We start from the raw sequence: 13188 nt of genomic DNA, 5'->3' as shown, positions 1-13188 counted from the left end.
TTTCATTTTAGATATTTTTTATGTACTATCAGATCTATTGGTTGATATATCACAAATTTAGTTTGTCTGCTTATAACATGATTTTGTATGGTTGTTTCCTTGAACAAGAATCGGTTACTGATGCACACAATGTTCTCGACATAATGTCTCTGTTAGGTGTTCACCCCGATGAGACCACTTTTGGCTATCTTGTCTATCTATATGCAACAAAAGAACTCGAGCACAAGATGATTGAACTACATGACTTGGTATCTAGGTTCAATTTTCCCAATAAATCCATTTTTATTATTAATCTGATCAGGAGGTTATATGAAGCTTTCTGGACAAAAACATCATTATAATATATCAACATCATTTGTAACCTCACTTTTTTCATAGGAAAAACTTTTTTTACTCTAAAAGTATTGGAGATTTGACTAGTCGGTTAGGATTAGATTGTCACGGGACACTATAACTAGATTGGATGAGAGTACTTCTTACTGTTGGTGGTGGGAACTGGGAAGTTCCATCCTTAGCATCAATGTCTGATTCTGCGATTCTTAATGCATTTGTTTGTATTGTTTATAATAAGTAATCTTGCTCTTTACACTTGCTGACTCTTATGAACTACCAATTTTGACATTACGTAAATTTTAAGAACAGACCGTGAATATGTGTCTTATGTATTGTATACGATTGTGATGTTTTATTCATGATTTGTTTATGAATGTAGGGTGTGATCGAATGTTCTTCAGCGAGATAACGAAAGAAGATTCTAATATAATGGGGTGTATTAGCTCTAGAGTCAGACATCTTGGCCAGCTTCATTGCAAAACTCGTATGCCGAGACAGTTACTACACTTGTTTCAATGTTTAAAAAATGATCAACAAGCACTTGTACTGGAAGGGAAGATGTTAATCAAATATGTTATCATGAATGCTATAGCTCTTAGGAAAATTCTTAAGAAATACGACAAAGTAAGCAAATATCCTATTCTTTCTTTAGATTGCTGTTTTTTCTTTTCTTTTTGGATTGACGTGTTGTGATTATGATTTATGTTTGTTTTTCAGGTGCACAACTCTATAAGTGGCGTGAACTGCAGGTCTAAGTTGCAGGCTGAACACTTGGAGATCTTACAATCACCAAGGTTGATTGAACTGGTGGCTTTTTATATGAATTTCAGTAAATCAAATGAAATGATCTGCTATGAGCTTTGTAGTTATTTCTCTTGTGATCTCAGCATTATAATTTCAAAACTTGTATTGAAATTGGTTCTTCTAGATTATGTAGTTCTGGAATACAGTCTAACTTGTGTTGTTTGCTTGGTATGACTGACTATATATTAAAATTATGAAAAGTTCATAGCTTAAGATTACATAAATTGTAAAATGCTTTTACTCTTGATCCTCAGCTACTGTTTTTCATCCATATGCGTTGAGCCGTGGACATATATTTTGCACGATGTGTGCTTGTTCATCGGGATTTGTTTTGATGTTTGAAGGGGTGAAATCTGCAAGCCAAAGATGAAGTATTTGGTAATGCAGGACGCATATCTGAACTAGATTTACTTCTAAAATGAAGGTAAACAAGCAGCGTGTTTTATTGCAATAAATTCTTGACATATTTTCATTTTAAATGAATCTTACTGAGCATTAATGTGGCATTTGTAGGTTTAGAAAAGAATGGGAGGAAAGACTTACTGAACATTGATGTGGCCAAGGGTAATTATGTCAATGCAATAGATGGTTTGAATAATAATAATAATATTACCTGAAGTAGGGTGTGACAACCCAAATTTATTGCCGTTACAAATCCCGTCTGCACTAACGGAATTCGTCGTTATATTTATTGTTTTCCCGTGATGTTTGGAGTCGTCAATAAACAAATATCTAGTTATTTATATGTCCTGACATTATCATAAGTAATTATAACTTGTAAGTGTTAACCCCGTTTAACTAAATAGAGTTATATTACTTTTTAACCACTTCACCCGGGTAAAAAGTTTTAACCCCGTTAAACTTTAGCATCGGGTAGCCGTGTATCGGGTGCAATACCCGAGGCATATGAAATGAGAGTAAACACCATTTGAACACTCTTTTACCACTCATTCACTCTATCTCACTACTTTCTCTCTCTAGACCCGAACCCGACTCCAAAACCACGAGTTCCGGCTTCCAAACGTAAGAATTTATTCCCTATCTTATTCTAAACATACTTCATTGTATTTAGAGGCCAAAAATCATAGGATTTAGGGGATTAAAGGGATTTTACGGCCTAGAAAGCCCCTTAGGCCGTAAACACCTAAAACCTTGCCAAAAACCCGATTTTTCCTTCCTTTAAGATTGTGTACTAATTAGGGGATTTACCTAGGTGAGTTTGGACATGAAAACTTAAGATTTTGAAGCCTAAAAAGGAGTTTACGGCCCAAGCTTATGCTTAGGCCGTAAACACCCAAAAACCCATGATAAATGTCCCAAAAACTCATCTAGGGTATGTAGGAATTTAGCTATGACCCTAGGAAATGTTTAAGGCCATTAAGCATCTCATTTTGAAGCCAAAAGAAGAGTTTACGGCCAAGGCTATACTTGGGCCGTAAACTCCCCAATTTCTATGCCAAAATGTCCCAAAAACCCACCTAAGGCCTTCTAGAATTTAACTAAGACTTAAGGAAGTGATTTGGACCATTTAAACATCCATTTTGAGGGATTAAATGGAGTTTACGGACCAAGCACAATTTTGGACCGTAAACTCCCCAAAATGTCACAAAATGAGGGTTTTAACCCTCCAAATTAGTCCAAGACACTTGCTAGTAAATTAGGGAAGTGAAATAAGGCCTTAACTTGCAATTTTGGAGGAACACATGAGTTTACGGACAAGCCTAGGGGGCTTACGGCCGTAAACTCCCAAGGAGTGGCCTTGGGCCGTAAAATCCAAGGGATTAAACTCATGGACTCCCCCGCAAACCCCTCTTGGCCTTGTACCACTCCTGGGAACCCCTTCTAGGCCCTAAAACCCCGAATCAATGCTAGAATGCCCAAATACTTTAATGAAAAGAATAAAATGATTAATTTATTGTAAAATACATATTTCATATGACATTAGGGGCCTAAAAGGTGCACAAGTCGTTATTTGGTACAAAACGCTCAGTTGACACTTTTACCCGATTTACCCGATTCACCTGATTTGCGCGATTTCAGGTGAGTTCATACCCCTTTAATGAACCTTTCAAATGTTTTATATGTTTTAGGGGGGGGGAATACAAGTCAATTATACATGTTTATGGAAATTCATACAAGTCATTTATTCATGTTACGGAAATTAATCACATGTGATTCACTATCCGTAGTTCAAATCACATGTGATTTACCACCATGCTTTATAAAAAGGATTTTCGTTTTCTAAACCATTTCGGATAAAAGATCAATTTTCTAAATATTCCCTTTTGACAAGATTTTTATTAAATAAATTCCTTATAAAATGTAACCATACCAATATATTTATATAATTAAGGCTTGAAGGACTTAGGACCGATAGCTCGCCTTATTTCCTGTTCTTGTTTGATTATGGGCTTAGGGTAGTTATTATCCGTCTGACTGTCGTTGATTTCTTAGTTATATATCATATATATTAGTGTTGGATACGAGTATTTTCATTTCATTCAATGTTTAAACCACTAAACTGACAAGAATCATACGCACTAAGTTAACTATAATAGGTATAGTTAAGGCCACTATTACTCGCTATAGCTACTACTCTACACACTATAATACACTCTATAATGATACTATATACTAATACGAGAACATACTGCGATTATACAAGAGACTACTACACTATAATACCAGAGAAATCACTAATCAAGAGATAACACACTAACCCACTACGAGATATTCTATTCGCTACGCACTACGCCCAGAGTCTTCTGGCAGGAAGACGACGCTATATGTATAGATCTATACGGGGCAGACGCTATTACATCCCAACTGTTAACTTCAGTCCGAGCTGTGCAGGCCCAGGGATGCCACTACTTCACTACACTGTGCATGACCGGGAAGGTCATGGGGTCCTCTATTACTCACACTATCGGTAACATACAAGAAATACACTATAACCACACTAAAATACTAAACAAAAGTTAAAGTTAATATCCCGAAGTAAACCAGTATTTAATACTAAAGAAAGTTTGCACCACTATTATGGACTTCAGGCATAATCTACCGTATTGCATTACTTATTGGAAACTCACTATTATACTTTTACAATAAATGGTTTTTCAAAGATGAAAATGATATGTTTGTTAAAGGTTTTCACTTACAACGTATTTCTGGAAAATATAGGATTTTCTAGGATTTTCTACCACTTATGATTGTAAAGTTGCAGCTTTTCATACTATCGGTTCTAATGCTTTTATACAAAAACTCACACTAAATTCTTATGAACTCACCAGCTTTATGCTGATATTCGTTTTCAAAATAACTTGTATCCTCAGGTCAAAGATAGACAGGTACAGGTGCGGCATTTTGGAGAAGGTGGAGCATACAAGATCCATCTCTTATTTTTGTAATACTTTTGGTACTTGTTAAACATTACAAAACACGCTTGTAATTAAACTCACTATGTAATTCAATGGTTGTATGTTTCTTGTTTTTACTATTATGCAATTGTAATGATACTGTAGATGACGTCCTCCACCCCGAAACGTATTCCGCCGTTATCGGTTTTGGGGTGTGACATAGGGTGATTGCGATTGTGTAAATTTGAGTTCCGTTTTAAGTTTTAAAATTTTAAATAATAATAATACTTGAAGTAGGGTGATTGCGATTTTATATTGAGCACTAATTGTGGCTTGTGCCTTTACATCAGCTCCACGAGAATTGTCCTTTGCTAATGCAAGAAAAGCTTCATCAAAACAAGATAACGCATCTGGTAGTTGATTCTGTTCAAGATGCACTAGCCCGATCTTGAAACAAATTGAAGCACCAGCCCCACGTGGAACCTATTATTTATCAAAACAATTTTAATAATGCATATTCTTTTTTATTTAGTTACATTTTTGGTCCCTCAATCTACCTCATTTTTGCAATTCACGTCCCCAAAAGGTTTTTATTACATTTTCATCCTTGTTTGACTATTTTTTTTGGTCCCTGAGTACAACAAATTTTTGCAACTTTGTTCCCAAAAACAGTCATATTTTACTTAGAAACCAAAAGGACCAAAATTGTAAGAGACGAAAGTTCGGGACCAAAACTATAATCTTCTTATTTTATATGATAAAAAATTTGAAAAAGGAAAACTTATCCACCTGTCAAAGTCGCACAGATGTTGGAAGAGGAGGCTCAGAAGGTTTCACTACATTCATAGCTCCCAGACCTTCAAGGGAGCTTAAATCAAGTGGTTGGGTCAACGCCGAAGCATTGACCACCGCCTGAAGTGGCGACATGGCAACAGGTGGAGGAGCCATGGATTGTGGCGGCACACCGCCATTCGAAAGTCCAAACGACTATATAGAAACCGGAACATTCACAGGTACTTGAGGAATTTCACTAGCAAGACCCACCGATGGTCTCCCTTGAGGATTCTGATTGTATTGCGAAAGATAAGTGCTAGCTGGCGGCAACACAGCCGCCACTGTAACGACGGAATAGTATTTTAAAAAAATCCTCCGGAATCGGCCGCGGTCCCACCGCCGCTCCGGTTGCCACTGCCGGACCACCCGCCAGAGACATTCACCAGTCTGTTCGTGAGGTACATTTAAATCAAAATCATTCTACTCTATTTATTATTTTTGTATAAAGTTTTAAACTTCTTTTCATGATAATTTATATATATATATATATATATATATATATATATATATATATATATATATATATATATATATATATATATATATGTATGTATGTATATAATAGGCAACATTTGCGAGATTCCGATTTGGCAAGTTTATGACACTAGTGGCCACGAATGTTGCAGCAAGAGGACTTGACATTAATGATGTTCAGTTAATCATCCAGGTAAATTACTTTCAAATCAATTATATATCACAGTTTATTTTTTTCTTGTTTTTGCTGAAATTACGATTTTACCCCTTTAGTCCGAACCACCGCGTGATGTTGAAGACTACATTCACCGATCTGGGACGACAGGAAGGGAGGGAAATTCGGGTGTTGCAATTACACTTTATGAGCTCAGAAAGTCAAATATTTCAAAATTAGAAAGGGAGGCAGGTGTGAAATTTGAACACATATCTGCCCCTCAACCCGCTGATATTGCTAAAGCTGTTGGTGGTGATGCTGCAGAAGTTATAATTCAAGTTGTTGATAGGTATAATACACTGGTAGTGATTTTACGATTATAACCTTGACTTGTTAAATAACATGGTTGTTTAATTTTTTTTTGCAGTGTGATCCCTGTTTTCAAGTCGGCTGCTGAAGAGTTGTTAAACAATTTCGGCCTAACACCAGTTGAGCTTCTTGCAAAGGCACTTGCTAAGAGCATTGTGAGTCTTTATATTTTTTGTATTTTAAAATTTGATTTTATATTTTTTTTTCCTTATTTTATTATGGTTTATTTTTTACAGGGGTATACTGAAATCAAGCACATGTCACTCTTATCATATATGGAAAATAATATCACATTGCATCTTGAGGCTGGAAGACATGTTTACACACCTTCGTAAGATTTATATATATTTGATAAATAATAACTCAAGGTTTTGAAAATTGTATATGATTAGAAATAATGAAATGTTGAGAGTTAATTATATTTTAACCAGTCACAGGCCCAAGCCAAACTTTTATCGTCCAATCTCTAATAATCAATTATGGGCTGTATCAGTCTATGATCAAAAAAATTAGTAACCAACGTGCTTCTGTTATCTTAAAGTCAAAAACACTATTTTTGTCATTACCATTCATCAAAAACTGAAAATTTAATTGTTGACTAGTATTCAAAGTCCAAGTTTAGCTCTTTCCTTTTCATTATTCTCATGTTTTCCTTGGATTGCATATTATCTTTACTTGTTTTCATAATTTAAAATGTTTTTGATTATGTTGTGTTTAGTCTTGAGAAGGATTATGGAATGAAATATTGTCCATATGAATCATGTGTTGATGTTTTCTTGTCTGGATACGTTTTTCAGTTGAAAATTTTACATAAGAAAGGCCTAGACTTGTTAAATGGACAATGTAAGAAAATCTTGTCATTTTCATTTTGAAATTCAATTAAAGGTTAAAAATAAGAACAAGGTAGAAATATAATGATTTGTATTTTGTCTTAATGCAGCTGAAAGTTATCAAGTAAAGAGAGTTTCCTCAAAGGTAGCAAGGAAAGAATTAAGAATGTTGAAGCTGGTGAGTGGATTTTCTGTAAAAAAATCTAAGTATTATATATTACAATTTTATCTAAATGCTTTGAATTATAAGAATAAATAGTAATTAAAAAATTATAATATGTTGTCACAGGCTGCAAGAGATGCTGGAGCTCTTAGAGAAGCTAAGGACAAACTGGAGAAGTGAGTTGAAGAGCTGCCATGGAGATTAGACTTTGAAAAACATTTGAGGGTATATTTTTTTAATATTTCTCGTATCTAATTAGATTGTAAATTTTTGTTACAACTTCTATTGATTTGTTTTATCTTTCTATGTAACGATTATTTGTATGACATTAAATTTTATGCAATGGATTGTATTTTTTGTATATGATATTTTATTTACTATTATGAGACATTAAATACAAATTTAATTTGAAAATTAGTAAATCTATAAATAATATATTTTTTAAACATTAAAAATTATGATACGCAAAAATCTGTGTCATCTCTCATTTATGACATGACCTTTCTTGACAGGGGCTTTCTCGATACGCATTGTGTGTCATTAACACGCGCGTCGTAAGGTTACGACACGCAAATGCATGTCGTCTTCCTTTATGACAGGGCCTTCCTTGATACGCATTGCGTGTCGTAAACGCGCGTCGTAATTGCGTGTCGTAAATGAGCGTCGTAAATGCGCGTCGTCTATAGACGACGCGTAAAAGCGCGTCTTCTCTATTTATGACAGGGCATTCCTTGACGCGCATTTGCGCGTCGTCTGAGCCTTTTACAACGCGCAATGAGCGTCGTAAAAGGCTGTTTTTCTAGTAGTGAACCAAGATAAGGAATTCAAAAGAGATTCCTCCTCGTTGGACTTCTAAGAACTATCAGGTCTGTCATTGCTTCGGGTACAGGTCTTGTGCTTTCAGTAGTACAGGCCCGATACCACCTTCCACACCTACATTTAACTTCCCCAAGGCTATACCTAATATCTCTAAATCATCCAATCACAAATCATAACTCATAAGCACAACACTAACTCAGATCCAAGATTGCTCTGGGAATCTCAACCCACACCAAACTAGAAACCTAGATTAATCATTACATCTTGCCCTATGAATGCAAGTTATACAAAAAGAGAATCACATAGACTGTCAAATAAAGCTTCTACCCTAAACCACAACCAAACAAGGAACATGACGAAGGTAGATTCCCTCATTCTAGGGCTATGCAATCCTAAACATGTACAACTTTGAAAGCATACACATAACAAATAATCCATACAACCATATTTCCATATATACTATAACATGGCTAAAACATTTGGAATACTTACTTGAGCTCGGCCGATTACGCGCATTGCATTCTCCCTTTTTCTTACAAAATTGTTTTCAAGAAATTTAACTTTGGTTTCTTTTTGAAAAACAATTTGTTACCAGTTTCTCAGTTTGAGTTCTGACACACCCAAAAGTGTGCTCGAATCTCTCAAACCAAGGGTCTGATACCAACTTGTAACAACCCAAATTTTTACAAAAAATTTCAACTTTTAATTTCATAAATATCAATCACAAGATGTCCAAAAATCACATTACATATCCATATCATTATAAAATCCAGAGTACGAAAACTAAATATGAAAACACCACGGGAATGCGTGCCGTGCCATCAAGCCGGATCCTTGACCTTATCAGAAGAAGTACCTGAAACATACAATAAATCTGTTAGCACAAGCTTAGTGAGTTTCCCAAAACACTCGAATCATATAATCACATAATGCCATGCATACACATAAACACATATACGTTTTCCATGGACTCCCTCTATGGTCTTGATTGGAACGCCATAGGGTACCCCCTTGGTCTTATATCCCTGAGACATGGGCTCCTCCCATGGTCTTGCCAAATGCCATGGGCTCCTCCCATGGTCTACACATATAAATGCAAATCAAAGAATTATATATTCCAATACAAATAATTTTGTAACCATTAATGGGGCCGACCTTGGTGCCTTCGACCCATGAGTGTGGTGAGAAGACTCACCTCAAATACCGAACGATAGCTGACTAGGTCCCGGCTCCGAATATCAGCTTAACTCAACTTTAAACAGAAACGATTCCTTAAATACAACCCAAAATTCCCTAACACCCCTTAAAAGTCAAACTTGGTCAAATACTAAAGTCAAAGGTCAAAGTCAACGGTCTAAGTTGACCCAACTCGCCGAGTTGTCCTTCAAATCGTTGAGTTTCTTCGTTAACTATATAGGTCATGAAAACCCTCATCAACTCGCCGAGTTCAACTATGAACTCGGCGACTTAGCCAGAAATCCAACAACCTAATGAATTAAGTTGTTTCCTCTCGAATCAAGGAACTCCAATACTCAGATCTCCTTCAAAATGATGTCTAGAAGGGTAAAGTTTCCAACTTTACCCTTAAGAACCACCACAATGAGCCCAAATCCAAACCCTAGTCTCAAAAGAGTGAGACTTAACCCTTTAATACCTTAAACCCTCAGAACCTAGTCCCAAAACACAGATCTAGCATCCCAAGGCTGGAAAATTACGTAAAGTTTCCAACTTTACGTGCATGCATGCTAGAAAGGAACCCTAGGACTCAAAATGGCTTAATAATGGACTTAATGCATGAATGGTACCTAGAACTTAGTAAAGCTTGCAACTTTAATCCAAGAGAGGTCATGAAAAGGGTCAAATCTAACATAATAACCCCTGGAACCCTCAACTTCTTGGGACAACCTAAACATAAACCCAAAATCAAGACAAAACATCAAACCAAGAGATCTAGATGATAACAAAGCAAGGCATCGACTTTATACCTCAAAAGGATTGCAACAAATGGAGAGTTTTGGATCTAAAGCCCTCCTTCCAAACTAGGCATCTCCAACTTCAAAGCTCCTTCCAAAGAATACCAAAAACCAACTCTACAAGCTCACCAGAAGCTCACACACTCAACCAGAACTAAGCGTTACAGGATCATGGTTAGATCTTGCAAGGATACTTTATTTTTGGACCATTATGAGTAAAATGTTCTACTTTTACTTCTAGTTTTATAGATCTAACTATTGGTCCCTTTGTATATTTTTAGCCCCATTTTGGTGTTGAGCTTGGAGTAGTGATGACTCCATCTCCTTCTTAGCACCTATATTTTTTATTAGGACCATTTCTATTAAAAAGTTTGCATCTTGGAGCTTGGAGCTTGGCCATGCAAAATAGGTTGTCTTTGGGCCATTTTTGTTGTTAAAGTTTTGATCTTGTTTTAGGTTCATATTAATGGATAAAGCAAGAAGCTTCATCCACAAGACATTGTAGGAGTTCAGATATAGAATTTGGAGTACTGTCTTAATGGATTAAGACAAATCCCTGGAAAAAATAGCCTAAGCATGAGGTGGTTTTTAAGGTTTGCTGTTGTGAGTTTGTATTGATGGAAGGGTCGACTGTTTTCTCCCATAGTGAGCGTGGGGTGCTATTAGAAAGAGCGGTGCGTTTTTTTACTAAACCTTAACTTTTGTTGACTCTTAACTAGGTTTGACTTTGGGTTAAACTTTAGGGTCTTGGTTGATGTGTCAAGAATTGAATCAAGTAATGATTTCGTCAAAAGTACTAGAACACGAGAAGGAAATAATTATGTTTAAGCTCTTGATTAGTTTAGAAGCAATCGAGGTTACAAGATGAAATGAATACTAGAAAAAGCGCTCCTCTTAACCTAGACTACAACACTATTGATAGTTCCCTTAACAGACTACAAAATGTATAGGGAGACATCGACATTAAAGTGAAAATACATAAGTGGTGGAATGCCCGCAGAATCGGGCTAGTCAATTTAGAGACAATAAGCGTCAAAAATGATTTTTTTATAGAATATTATTTATAATAAATAATCTTAACTAAGTTATAGTATATTTCACAAGGGTCTCGTACATACAAAGAACGCTGAAATCCGAGTTATAACAAAGAAGTTATGACCCATCGAAGTTTTCGGCTAAACCGGCACGACACCGCGTAACATAAAAGTGAATTTTTGATAAATTAATTTTTAGACTTACAGATCTAAATCAAATTCGTACTATATGTTAAACCGAGAACATAAAAAAAAGAACGTCCAAATCTGACTTCGTATGAGTAAATTATGATTTTTCTAAAATTTAGCATATTAGTGCACAACCCGGAAATCGAATTTCAGATTGATCGAGTTTTAGCCGACACAATCTAAATGAAAATTGAAGATCTTATTAATAGGAGCTTAACGATATAAAGACAGACGAAAACGGACGTCGGTTGACAAAGTTATGAATTTTTAACGAACTTTACCTGTCTAAGCTTGTTAAATTATAAGTTTAAAAATAAAGTCAAAATTAGGCGAGGAGGTCTAAACGTCAAAAAGGGAGCTCGTATGCGAAAATTATGGATTTTAGAAGATAATTAGTTATTGGAGTAACCACCAAGTGACACATGGCACAATCCTGACCACTGCTTCTTCCCCATACATTGCCATCAGATGATGACACCTGGCACACCAACACGACATGTTGGACTTAGTAACATGACGTGTTGTCCATTTTCCATCCTATAAATAAAGCTGTAATTCACCTCATTTTCCCACACCTTTCCCATTCTTTCTCTCTCAATAATTTCAAACTGTACCTCCCATTCCCTAGCACTTCCCAAGTGTTGGAGGCGGGTCCCGGAGCGCCAGAAGGCTCTGAGAAGAATAGATTTCCACTCAGAAATTTTACCCACGCAGAGCCCGGTTCTTCGCTAAACTCCATTATAATGAGTTATGGTCACCTTACTTTAAGTATAACTTATATTTAAATTCATTATAGTTAATATGAACCTATAAGTAATGTATGTGCTAAGTATAAATTATAAAAAATGTTATTATAATACCGTTTAACTACTCGTGGTATAGGGAATCTGGTTTGAAGGGCTGCAAAGGGTTGTTGGATTTCAGACCAACTAAAATGCCAAAATGGTCCTGCCCTCCGGTGTTTCATGTATGACCCCTATCTATACATACTGGTTGAAAATTATTGTTTAACACTTATATACTACAATAAAAACGATATAACTTAGACTAATAATTAGTGGCAATGAATATTATACTAAGATCTAGTGATAATAATACTAGGTTTCGTCGAAGGAAAATAAGATTGTTAGAAGCGAAGCGCTGTCCAAGTTTGGAGTCACCACTTTAACAAGTAAGTGCCTATTTACTTTCATATTACACATAGATATGAAGTATTTAATATAAATTACGTGCTATGTGTGCATATTATCTGTGTTCTTGATATCTATGTTGGATGAGCAAAATATACATGTTTTATTCGATTTAAATTGTTTACATATTTTATACCTATAATTATGAGGGGTAAAGATGGGTAGATGAAAGATGAGATGAGAGATGAAAGATGAGATAAATGATGAGAGATGAAAGATGATATAGATGATGAGAGATGAAAGATGATCTAGATGATGAGAGGTTAAAGATGATGATAAGTCTTGACCCAATGGCCCAATCATCTAGTAAAGTATAGATGACGACCACAGACCATTCTATACAGTCTAGTGGAACGCTAGTAGGCACACAACCTATATGTGTTGTGAATGATGTGTTCACTAGTTGTACTCTAAAAAACCTGACAGCTATGGACTTAGTGCCTTACAAATAAACGTTGGCAGATATGGATTTAGTGCCCCATAGATAAAACATTGGCAGCTTTGGACATAGTGCTTAACAGTTAACAACGGCTGCTATGGACTTAGTGCCTGGTATATAAACCCTGGAAGTTATGGACTTCGTGCCTATTCCTTAGAAGAATCCTTAGGAATAAATATTGAGGAATAGATGATTCTTAGGGAGGATACTTAAGAGTTAAGAAGATA

General features: G+C 35.7%; 1 pseudogene; it reads left to right on the top strand.

The window, feature by feature from the left end:
• The first annotated feature begins 463 nt into the window (after positions 1-463).
• On the top strand, positions 464-1690 carry LOC145050251 (putative E3 ubiquitin-protein ligase BAH1-like; annotated as a pseudogene).
• Positions 1691-13188: the final 11498 nt, after the last annotated feature.

The sequence above is a fragment of the Lactuca serriola genome, chromosome 5 (genome assembly GCF_051521515.1).
Source record: "Lactuca serriola cultivar US96UC23 chromosome 5, Lser_US96UC23_V15, whole genome shotgun sequence".
NCBI classification, from domain to species: Eukaryota; Viridiplantae; Streptophyta; class Magnoliopsida; order Asterales; family Asteraceae; genus Lactuca; species Lactuca serriola.
This window is presented reverse-complemented; position numbering and strand designations above follow the sequence as displayed.